This window comes from Erpetoichthys calabaricus, chromosome 10 (genome assembly GCF_900747795.2).
Source record: "Erpetoichthys calabaricus chromosome 10, fErpCal1.3, whole genome shotgun sequence".
In the NCBI taxonomy this organism is placed as follows: Eukaryota; Metazoa; Chordata; class Cladistia; order Polypteriformes; family Polypteridae; genus Erpetoichthys; species Erpetoichthys calabaricus.
In genome coordinates this window covers 141,003,954-141,016,092 of record NC_041403.2, presented here as the reverse complement: position 1 = coordinate 141,016,092, position 12,139 = coordinate 141,003,954, and the positions used below count along the sequence as shown (strand labels likewise).

The 12,139-nt window shown below is 39.0% G+C and overlaps 1 long non-coding RNA gene across 4 annotated transcripts; it reads right to left on the bottom strand.

The window, feature by feature from the left end:
- Positions 1–6,397: 6,397 nt before the first annotated feature.
- Positions 6,398–12,016, bottom strand: LOC114659480 (uncharacterized). Of its 4 annotated transcripts, none has more exons than XR_007936023.1 (4): positions 11,732–12,016; positions 10,366–10,515; positions 9,484–9,647; positions 6,398–6,846 (listed from the first exon to the last, which is right to left on the bottom strand). It is a non-coding gene; the product is annotated as an uncharacterized LOC114659480 (long non-coding RNA). The 4 variants fall into 4 exon arrangements; XR_003717554.2 differs by having other exon boundaries at positions 9,484–9,653; positions 11,732–12,012; XR_007936022.1 differs by lacking the exon at positions 10,366–10,515 and having other exon boundaries at positions 9,484–9,653; positions 11,732–11,977.
- Positions 12,017–12,139: the final 123 nt, after the last annotated feature.

Below are 12,139 nucleotides of genomic sequence, written 5' to 3'. Positions count from 1 at the left end.
GCAAAGTCCAATCTAGCCTTTCTATTCTTGAGGCTTATGAGTGGCTTGCACCTTGCAGTGCACCCTCTGTATTTACTTTCATGCAGTCTTCTCTTTATGGTAGAATTGGATATCGATACGCCTACCCCCTGGAGAGTGTTGTTCACTTGGTTGGCTGTTGTGAAGGGGTTTCTCTTCACCATGGAAATGATTCTGCGATCATCCACCACTGTTGTCTTCCGTGGACATCCAGGTCTTTTTGCGTTGCTGAGTTCACCAGTGCTTGCTTTCTTTCTCGGGATGTACTAAACTGTAGATTTTGCCACTCGTAATAGTGTAGCAATTTCTCGGATGGGTTCTTTCTGTTTTCGCAGCTTAAGGATGGCTTCTTTCACCTGCATGGAGAGCTCCTTTGGCCGAATGTTGTCTGTTCACAGCAAAATCTTCCACATGCAAGCACCACACCTCAAATCAACTCCAGGCCTTTTAACTGCTTAGTTGATAATGACATAACGACGGACTTGCCCACACCTGCCCATGAAATAGCCTTTGAGTCAATTGTCCAATTACTTTTGAGCCCCTGAAATGAAGGGATTGTGTTAAAAAAATGCTTTAGTTGCCTCACATTTTTATGTAATCGTTTTGTTCACCCCACTGAATTAAAGCTGAAAGTCTGCACTCCAACTGCATCTGAGTTGTTTCATTTAAAATTCATTGTGGTAATGTACAGAACCAAAATTAGAAAAAAGTTGTCTCTGTCCAAATATTTATGGACCTAACTGTATATTAGCTGCACAGAGAGCTCACACAATATTTTGTGTTTGTATAGCATGCTTTACATGAAGACCTGACTAAGCAAAGCAGAATAGCATATTTTGCATTCAATGTTAAAGCACAGATACAGTAAAATCCTTGATAACATGCCTTGCAAGAACAGAAACCGGAATGTGATCATCATATGGTTGCCTTCTGTCCTAAAAAGTGATTACTAAAGTCACTAGTTTGCTCGAACTGAGACTGTCCTCACTAAAGCCGAGTTGGTTAGAGCTGCACATGATAAAGTGACAGTATAGCCATTTACAATATCTCCGTTTAACACTTTAAATTAACTAACTAGTAATAGTTAATGCCTATCACCAGATCTAAATACAGTAGAAAACACAACTAGAGAAGAAATATGCAATAATAATTGATAAATCAGTTCTGCTGCCTTACAAGGGCTTTGTCTTGCTTCTCTCCTGGCAAATTCATTAACAGTTTCATCAAAACCCAAGTTATCATTCAGTTCACTCTCAATGGCCATCAAGAGGGCAGCTTCAAACATTTTTATGTTATCTTTGTCCACAGTTCATTTTTTATCCTGTCAAAAGGGAAAGTGATTGCTCCACCTCACACATGTTGATGGGTGGCAGGTATGTAAATGCTGGGAACAGCAGACTGTAGACCATATTCCATTAAGAATTCCAGGATCCCTAATGAGGTTTTAACTTGATCAGGTTTGATGAGAAATATGTCTATGTCTAATGAGAACTATGTCAAGATTGCTTTGGAGATGAAAAGAGTGTTGGACAGAGTGATAATTCTGAAGCTGTAAACTGAAGGTGTGATGATGAATGTTGTTAGTGCATATACCTCACAAGATGGGTGTGTAATAGATGAGAAAGATGATTTCTGGAGTAAGTTGGATGAAGTGTGGAGAGTGTGCCCAAGGTAGAGAGAGTCATGATTGGAGCAGATTTCAATGGTCTTGTTGGTGAAGGGTACAGAGAAGATGAGGAGGTGATGAGTAGGTATGGTGTCAAGGAGAGGAATGCAGATGATCAGTGGGTAGTGGATTTTGTGAAAAGGATGGGCATGGCTGTGGTGAATATGTATATTAAGAAAAGGGAGGAACACAGGATAACATACAACAGTGGAGGAAGAGACACACAGGTAGAGGTCAGTCTAAAGTTTGTAGATTGTAGAGTCAGTCTAAAGGAGATAGTAGATTGCAAAGTTATTGGAAGGGAAAGCATAGTTAGGCAGCATAGGATGGTGGTCTGTAGGATGATATTGGAGATCAAGAAGAGGAGGAGATTGAGGGCAGAGCCAAGGATCAAATGATTGAAGTTGAAAAAGGAAGACTGCAAAGTTCAGGGAGGAGGTAAGACAGGCACTGGGTGGCAGTGAAGAGTTACCATACAGCAGATGTAGTAAGGGCGAAAGCAAGAAGAGTGCTTGGCCTGACATCTGGACAGAGGAGGAAAAGGAAACCTGGTGGTGAAATGAGGAAGCACAGGAGAGTATATAGAGGGAGAAGTTGGCGTAGAAGAAGTGGGATGGTCAGAGATATGCAGAGAGAAGTCAGGAGTATAAGGAGATGAGGCATAAGGTGAAGAGAGAGGTGCTGAAGGCTAAAGAAAAGGTGTATGATGAGTTATATGAGAGGTTGGACACTAAGCAGGGAGAAAAGGACCACTGGGCTAGACAGAGGGACCGAGCTGGGAAAGATGAGCAGCAGGTTAGGGTGATAAAGGATAAAGATGGAAACATACTCACAAGCAAGGAATGTGTGTAGAGCAGATGGAAAGAGTACATTGTCATTCTCTTCATTCATCAACCTCTCAGAGAGAAGGTTGGATGATGTGGAGATAGTGAATCAGGAAGTACAACTGATTAGCAAGGAGGAAGTAAGGAGAGGTATGAAGAGGATGAAGAATGGAAAGGCCGCTGGTCCAGACGACATACCTGTGGAAGCATGGAGGTGTTTAGGAGAGATGGCAGTGGAGGTTTTAATCAGATTGTTTAATGCAACCTTAGAAAATGAGAGGATGCCTGAGGGGTGGAGAACAAGTGTACTGGTAACAGTTTTTAAGAATAATGGTGATATGCAGAACTGTAGTAACCACAGAGGGATAAATTTGATCAGCCAGAGCATGAAGTTATGGGAAAGAGTATTGGAAGCTCGGTTAAGTAGGGAGGTGATGATTAGTGAGCAGCAGTGTGGTTTCATGTCAGGAAAGAGCATCACAGATGCAGTGTTTGCTTTGAAGGTGTTGATGGAGATGTATAGAGAAGGCCACAAGGAGTTGCATTGCATCTTTGTGGACCTGGAGAAAGCATATGACAGGATGCCTAGAGAGGAATTGTGGTATTGTATAATTGTAATAAGTCGGGAGTGGCAGAGAAGTATGTAAGAGTGGTACAGGATATGTACGAGGGAAGTGTGACAGTGGTGAGGTCTGCTGTAGGTTTGACAGACGCATTCAAGGTGGAGGTGGGCTTACATCAGGGATTGGTTCAGAACTCTTTCATATTTGCAATGGTGATGGACAGGTTGACAGATGTGATTAGGCAGGAGTCCCCTTGGACTATGATGTTTCAGGATGACACTGTGATCTGTAGTGAGAATAGGCCCACCGGAACTGGTTGATGATACCCTTGAGAGGTGGAGATGTGCTCTAGAAAGGAGAGGAATGAAGGTCAGTAGGAAAAAGACCGAATATATGTGTGTAAATGAGAGGGAGGTCAGTGGAATGGTGAGGATGCAGGGAGTAGAGTTGGCGAAGGTGGAAGAGTTTAAATACCTGGGATCAACAGTACAGAGTAACGGGGATTGTGGAAGAGAGGTGAAAAAGAGAGTGCAGGCAGGGTGGAGTGGGTGGAGAAGAGTGTCAGGAGTGATTTGTGACAGACGGGTATCAGCAAGAGTGAAAGGGAAGGTCTACAGGACGATAGTGAGACCAGCTATTTTATATTGATTGGAGACGGTGGCACCGACCAGAAAGCAGGAGACAGAGCTGGAGGTGGCAGAGTTAAAGATATGCATTGGGTGTGACAAGCATGGACAGAATTAGAAATGAGCACAGCTAGTGTCATTATAAATGGGGAGAAACCCATGTATGGTCCTGGGTGCCCAGAGTTCACAATGGCCCTAAAAGACAAGGTTGGTAATATTACCCAAAAACAGACCCTTTATGGGTTCAGTTTCTGGGCCTCAGTTGATTTTATTTTCCTGAGGGCCTTCTTCATCTTTAAGCCCCTGAGCATGGGCATAATAGGTTCATTTGGGGATCCACGTATGTTTTAATTTAGTTTATTTTTCCTTGTAAATGGAATAATAAGCAATCACGACAATTATACTACTTTAAAAAGAGCGCACTACCATGCAATAAAAAGAACTGCAGTTATCTGACAAGTTACAATTCAACTATTGTTACTAATTCTACTTAGTACAAATGATGTATCACAATATTTATCTTCTTCTAATTCTATGCAATTTCATAGAAAAATGTAACGGATCTTTAAAGTATATAGAACATATTTTACAGTATGTGGTAACACCGAAATTCTAAGATACAGTAGAGTCTCGCTTATCTGACATAAACGGGCCAGCAGAACGTCGGATAAGCAAAAATGTCGGATAATAGGAGATGTTAAGAAAAAGCCCATTAAACGTCAAACTATGTTATAATTTTACACATTACAAACCAAATCCAGTGGAACCTTGGTTCACAAACGTCTCTGAACACGTACAAATCGGGTTACGACCAAAATGTTCGCCAAACTTTTGCCTCTGTTCACAACCACACACTAAGTATACCAACAAGCTAAGTTTCCCTTTTGGTTTGTGCGCGCCGATGATTTCCGCACGTTTTCAGCCTTGTCATTACCCGATCTGCGCGCCTACCCGATTTGAGCGCACAGGTGTATTGAAAGCCTAACATGCCGTAACGTGTTCACGCATGCGTTAAACAGATTGGGCAGCACCGTAAAGTGTGCAATGATGTAGCCTTTCAATACGCACACGGATCGGGCCAGCAACGGGGACCAGGTAGTGACACACACTGCATGCGCTTAATGAAAAAAACATTAAAAACAAAAAAATCCACTTTACAGCACGGCCCGATCGGAACTGTGCATGCAGTACAACTTGACATTACGGTTTATTCATTTTAGTTCCACATCAGTTGACCATAATGAAAATATTCATCCTGCAAAATAAATGAATAAATGAAGCAGCCTTTGTGGCGTAGCGTAACGTTGATGTCCAAGGTTCGATCGTCGTAAGAGGAAACTTAGGTGTGCACACCTAATGAGCCCCAATTAGGGCGAAACACATGCTGTGTACTCTTTGTATTATTTGGCAGGTACTATATATATATATATATGTTATATAAAGTATGTAGTGTTTTTATTTTCCCACTCTCGTAATAAATCATATAAAGTTTCGTTTCCGTTTTGATCTATTGTTGCAATTTTCCTCTTATATACAAATTGTTTAAAAATATCTTTAGACATAATTATTAATAAAATTGCCATTTGTCTTAAGGCATCAGGTTTACAAAACAGAATGTATCCAACCAGTTTTATAGAAATATATGGTCCAATTTCAAAAAAAGAAAAGAATTAACACTGTGTTGCATAGCATTGTGTTGACTGTCCCTGTCCTTAGTGCTGTTACTGTCAACTGTTAAAAATTCTATAATTCGTTCTCAGTTGTGCAATCAGTTCAGATGCTGAGGAAATGAAGAGCATAAAGGCACTGGTTCAAATCCTCATTTATTCCAATGGTATTAATCTGTTTAACTTTATATCCACAGACTTAAATTAAAGAAGTGAGCTGTTATCACTTGAATCAATCTATTTGATCAACTTTTTTACAGCTGCTATAGTTCATATTTGTAATACGTTTGTTCTTAGTGATGTGTTTTGATGTTATTTCAAGGCGTCTCTGTAAAACCCACTGAGAAACCAACTTACCTATTAATATAATAAAACTAAACTGAATTTAACAGCTGTAAAATTAAATATTCTCTACTGAGTAGAATTTAAACAGCATGAAATAGTTCAGTTTATGATGAACACCATGTGGACAGAGGGCAGTGATATTCATTCTTACAAGTTTAATCAACATAACACACCGCTGTTTGTGTGCAGACTTGTCTCATGTCAATGGTTTTATTCACCCATATTGATACAGAGCCAGTTCATTTTTATAACTTTAAAAAAAGGAAATACAATACACTTATTAATAATTTTTTTATTGAAGAAATAAATTGTATATTTAAAAATAAAAGTGAAAGATCTGTGAACAATGTTTCTAAAAAAAAAATTATAAACACACCGATATTTATATGTATATATACTGTATAAATATTATGAGTAGAAAATTCAGCAATCATAAAGATGTATAAATGGTAAATGCATTTAACTAGAACACAACTACAATGAAAATGGCCAACAAGGAGAGGTGTTAAATTATTAGGGAAGGAGAACAAATATATTTACATAAATATTTTTACCTAATTATTTAAACACTTTTAACGAAGTAAAAGTGAATCATTAAATTTGTCAAAAAAGGAAAAATGCTATTTTAACTTTATGAACAAGATGCTACTCAGAGTCAAAGAGTTGTTATCCAGCAATACTCCATAAAAAATGTGTTCTATTTAAACTGATATTTTTCCTGATCTGTCCCTTAACATTTGTTCACTAATAATATTTCTATATCACTTTTGCTTACAAGTGTTGCTCAAATTGCTCTACAAAAATATACAGTTACAAACAAAATTGAAGGCATTATAAAAGTAAATAAGAAGCAAATGGAGGGGTCCTTGTCCTTTGTAATAAATACACTGCCTGGTAAAATGGTCGGGGACAAAGACAAACTTGTAGCCTTCAAGGATACTGGAGATAATAAATTTCTGGGGGTCCCAAGCCAAAGCCCACACAGCCCCTTCTGCACATCCCAGCATACATAATTGTGGCCATCTCACTCCAATCACAATTCCATTTTAGGACGTCTTGTGAACTTTTCTTCTATCACAGGCAGTTGGAGTTGATGTAACAGACGGTGGAGACGCTGGGGGGCACCATTGCAATAAACTGGAAAAAAACAGCATGCATTAGTGCCCAGTACACAGTACCATTTCTAATCTATTACAAACAATGCAAGTAATTAAGAAAAAGCCAAATTAGAAAAGTGAGCTTGTTGAAGTTTTTTGAAATGCTTGACATTTGTAGCCTGGCACTTTTCTATTGGCAAAGCATTCCAGATTTTGTTGCATAAGTACAGAAAGTTGCCAGTTTTTATGGTTGATCTTGGAATAAAAAGCAAAGCAACATTTCAGAAAAGAAATGCTGGGAGCAGACACTTCAAAATACAGGCAGGGTCTAAAATACTCAAAGCCTTCTAATATCCATATTACTAACCGAGAATGCTAAACCGGATGATGGACGCAGGCACATCCGGCAATGGGCCGTAGCTGCAAAAAGACGTACTGCGCAGGCGCTAAAAACAGTCCGCGAGAGTCGGCTGAGGAGCCGAGAAAGACGGACAAAAGAGGGCGAGAGAGGCGGACAAGACCACAGAAAAAAGGAGTGAGCACAGGAAAAATGGAGAAATGAGGCGCAAAGAGCAACGAAAAAAGGAAAAGGCACATAAAAAAGTATTCAAACGCAAGCAAAGCACGAAACACATTGCACACGAAACTAGACATAAAAAAAAAAAAAAAAAAAAAGAGGCCCGCGCACAACAGCAAAGCACCGACCCCCCCCCCCCCCCCCCACAGGCACCGGACGGGACACACACAAAGAGGGGGATTCAAACAAGACACAGGAACACAAAAAGAAAGAAGACGCTCGCGCAACAACAATCCTCACCCCCCCCCCCCCCCCCCCCCCACACACACACACATCCATAAGAAGTGACACCCAAAGCCACATATTCTAAAGTGAACGTCAACACCTTCACACTAGACAGCATAGGTGTCAGCATTGGTGGATCTCCTTACAATAAGGCACTATTAACCGTTCAACTGCAGAAAAGGCTCCATATTAACAGTGAGTGCAATACTCCTTATTACTTATCCATATTTCTAAAAGAAAAAATGTCTCGACTCCAAAAACGCAAAGCTCAACTAAAGCTTCTAACTAACGATGTACCTAAAAGTAAAAACTTTATGAACTGCATTAGATCCTACAATAGTTCATTTGCTTTTCCATATACCGGAGTAAATATCAGGCCACCAAAAGGCAATGGCCCATACTGCTTTCGCATATGTGCACAAATACTGCATCGCATTGGAACAGTGCACCCTGAAACAAATCAACAACGCAAATATGCACAAATCTACATCCTAGATCCACATGACGCAATCTATCAATCAAAGTGCTGCATCGCAACAGGCACGGATTCAAAACGAAACACCTCCCGTCTCAGACATACGTTAATGGCAGCGAAGGCTACAACGGGCTTCTCACACAGCACAGGCAAATCGATTACAGCTCCAAATCAACACGTCCCAAATACTACACATGCAACAACGCGCCTCTCAAACGGCACAAGGAAAACATACACCAGGAAAATTCATTCGGATTAATGAATGTCATTTGCAATCATTGTCATTCAGTTCACTTCCCTGAAGAAACAACTGGCAATACAAGTAATACATTTACACGTTGTTGTCAAAAGGGTCAAATTAGACTGCCTTCTTTACATTCATATACTGAATATCTACAGAAGCTTCTAACTGACGATGTACCTGAAAGTGAAATCTTTATCAACTGCATTAGATCCTACAAATCGGTATCCACTATGAACATTAACGGTGGCACTGTACGTGACATCCGTCTTGAAAAAATGTTGTTTATTGATGAATGTTCAATGACATGAAGTCACTTACTCAACACCATTCATAAACTTCTACAAACGTTTATGAATAATAATATTCGATTTGGAGGAAAGGTACTTTTATGAGGAGGAGATTTTAGACAGTGATTAGCTATTCTTCCAGATGCCATGCACTCAGCTATTGTTCAGTGCACCTTAAAATACGCAGACAATTGGCATTGCTTTCAAAAGATACAGTTAGTAAAAAAGATGCGATGTCCAGAACCAGATCATAACAATTGCTTATTACAACTGAGAGATGGTGCACTCACCAATACAGATGGACTTCAGCCACATATTATTACAATTCCTCAAGCCTTTATCTGCGACGACTTAGTTACAGAGACATTTGGAACAGCAATCTCATTAGACCAAATGCCCCTTTTAACACAACGCACTATATTATGTCCAAAAAATATTAATGTGGAAAACATTAATACTCAAGTCATTCCATTACTTCCTGGAGAGACACAACTCTTTCTAAGCTCTGACAAACTTGACTCTGATCACAACAATAACCATCTTAAATGACCTTACAAGTTCTGAGCTGGAATTACCTTTTACACTTAAACGGCGTGTACAAAGACATTTTCAAATAAACCTTTACACTGTGCCACACACTTTATTGTTTGCTTTCTATTTGCATCATCTACACCGTCACATTATTCTATATCTCATTCATACATCACGCTCTTTGTCATTCCCAACACCAGGGGTTGGCGAGCGAAGCGAGCAGGGGGCGGAGCCCCCTAGTATTTAATAGAACCTTGAAATCAATTCTATGTGAGACAGGCAGCCAGTGTAATGAGACCAAGACAGTTTTCAGAAGAAAAAAAAAAAAAGGCCAATACCTCGTGATCACTTGGCAAAGGCACAGCAGATCAGAGCAGAGGTTTAGATGGAGGATTCTAGAAGTGCCGGTCAGAGGGGCAGCTGCTACTTCAACATGGCACACATCTCTCCTTCCTTCTTGTTTAACTGCTGCCCCATAACACGACTGGACTCTTCTACTTCACTGTAACTGTTAAAAACATAAACACAGTAAATACACGATGTTCACTCACGGAGTTCAAACATTAATAAAGTGTACTCTTACTTCTTGTTCTGCCTCCTTTCTTGGTTCACCTGTAGATCAATTATTACCATCACAATAGATAAAGTTCTGCTTAGAGTAAAAAGTCTGACTAATATATATATTTTTTTTTTAAATTACTGTGGTTTTTTTATTGGAAGTTGAAAGAACCCCAACTTAACTGTCATTATATGTAGCAACATTTTTTTCCTTTTACATTACACATACAGTAGATGTTGAGTTACAATCTCTGTATATCTGAACTTCTAATGTGATGTGCTCAGGTGTCATTACTTACATGAAAACATCTTTGTTTTTCTCTCCTGCCTTAGTTTTGTTTTAAGTTAAAATTAAGTGTCAGCTCTTTCAAAATCCAGCAACAAAAGCACAGTAATTTAAGAAAATAAATGTTATTTTGCAAACGGAACAACATCCCTGTTTAGTGACTGCTGCTCCTCAGTCTCTGTGTTTGTGAGGATTCACACTCTGGGGCTTTCCTGTCTAAAATAAAAAGCCTGTACTAGTTACTGGCCAGAGTGAGCAGACATAGAGGTCAGTATTCAAGGCAGCAAAATATTACAGATCAAGTAATAAATATGGGGAGGCTTTGCGGGAATTGTGCACAAATTACTTCTGAAACTGAAAGCCTCAGTAGTCTTACCTGTAGAAATTGCAAATCTAACATGAACTGCACATCATCTCGAATTGGAAATCTTAAAAAGTAGAAGAAAAGGACATCCAGTTGTGTCTCAGAATTTGGGTACACTGGCATCTGTTCAGCCACTTGGAAAGCTGGTTACCACCAGGCATCCTGTAGGGTCAAGAAAAAAAATACAATGAAGGGGCATTGTACTTCTAACTGCAGAAATAAAAAAAGTTATTTCTAAGGAGCAAGCCTTCTCCATTATATTCAGTTAAATGTGTTTGTGTGTGTGTACTCCTCCTAAACCAACATCTTAAATGATAAGCTAATGACAAATGACAACAGCAGGTGCCCAGCCTGTCATTGTGCCACATCAGACGCACACCACACTTCTCTGATGGTTTTGGATATACATTTTAAATTTGCCTATTTTCTGCCATAGACTTTTTTCTACCAAACAAAGTTAAAGAAATCCATTTCAAAATTATGAATAAACAGTACCCAGCTAACAAATTAATTCATAAGTATGACATTAATATATCGCCACAATGTAGTTTATGTACAAATGAAGACAAATCCCCTCTCACATTTCTTTTACTTCTGTTCCTATTCCAAAATGTTTTATAAATATTTACTTCTGTTACTTTCTTGAATGACAAACCAATATTTCACTGTTTAAGTATTGTTCTTATACTGTATACAATTTTGAAGGCTAAATGTTTGAAAATGGAGTAACTGTGGTTTCCTTCCTTCATAAATTTCATATTCTTAAGTGTAAAGTTCAGAACGTTAGACCCTCTGTTACATCTTTCTGTATGGACATTAATATGCTAGAAATAGCTTTTAAAAACGGAAAACACACTAAAATAATTAAAACGTGTAAGATTCTGATCTGCTTCATTAACAGTTTGTAACGCTATTATCTGCATCTCGCTTTCTTGTAATAACTTAGCTGTTGCTACTCTTGTATGTAATTTAGCCTTCATTATTATTTATTTGTTAACTTTATTATGGAAAAACTATTGAAATGATGCAATCTGATATCAACATAATAAAAAATACCGATGGCTTTGGAGGGCACACTTTACACCGGTCGAGTGTCAGACGTGCTCTCCTACTTCTATTCCTAATTCGACACCTCGATTACATTGTTTTGCTTAAGTATTAGCATGCCGTTCACTCTTTAGGATGAAAAATGCGAATAAATGTTAAAAGAAATGCCACCAAATTTTAATAGGGTGTTAGGAAATAAATTAAATGCACCCATTAACCCAAATACGGAAAATGCTGCGACTTTCACATTTAAACCACGAGATTACGAATGTCGTATAGCAACTAAAAAGGAAAATCCTAATTGCCTTTTTCATCAATACGATGTACTTACAAAAAGCTATACGTATCCATTATAAAGTTCACAGACATACATCGCATTTCATTTCGCTCCCTCTTCATTCGAATGGAGTTAAAATTTTCATGCGACAAATATTCTTCCAAGACGTTATACAATTCAAAAGTTGTCATCTTTTCCAGTAAGACGTCCACTTACACACGGAGATAAACGTCAACACAAAAATTACTCACAACTACAATTCAAACCTGACGTGTGTCGTGAAACATTAAACATGCGCAGAACAAATCGGGCAGCGTCGTGAAATTAATTTTAATTAAGCAGAGAGCGTGTGCGCGAGATAAATCAGATGGGGACTCGTGTCACGAAGAAAAACGCAGATCCGACAGGGGCGTGCGCGTGCGTGCGCATGCGCACACGGCTCTGGTTGTCTGTGCGCATGTG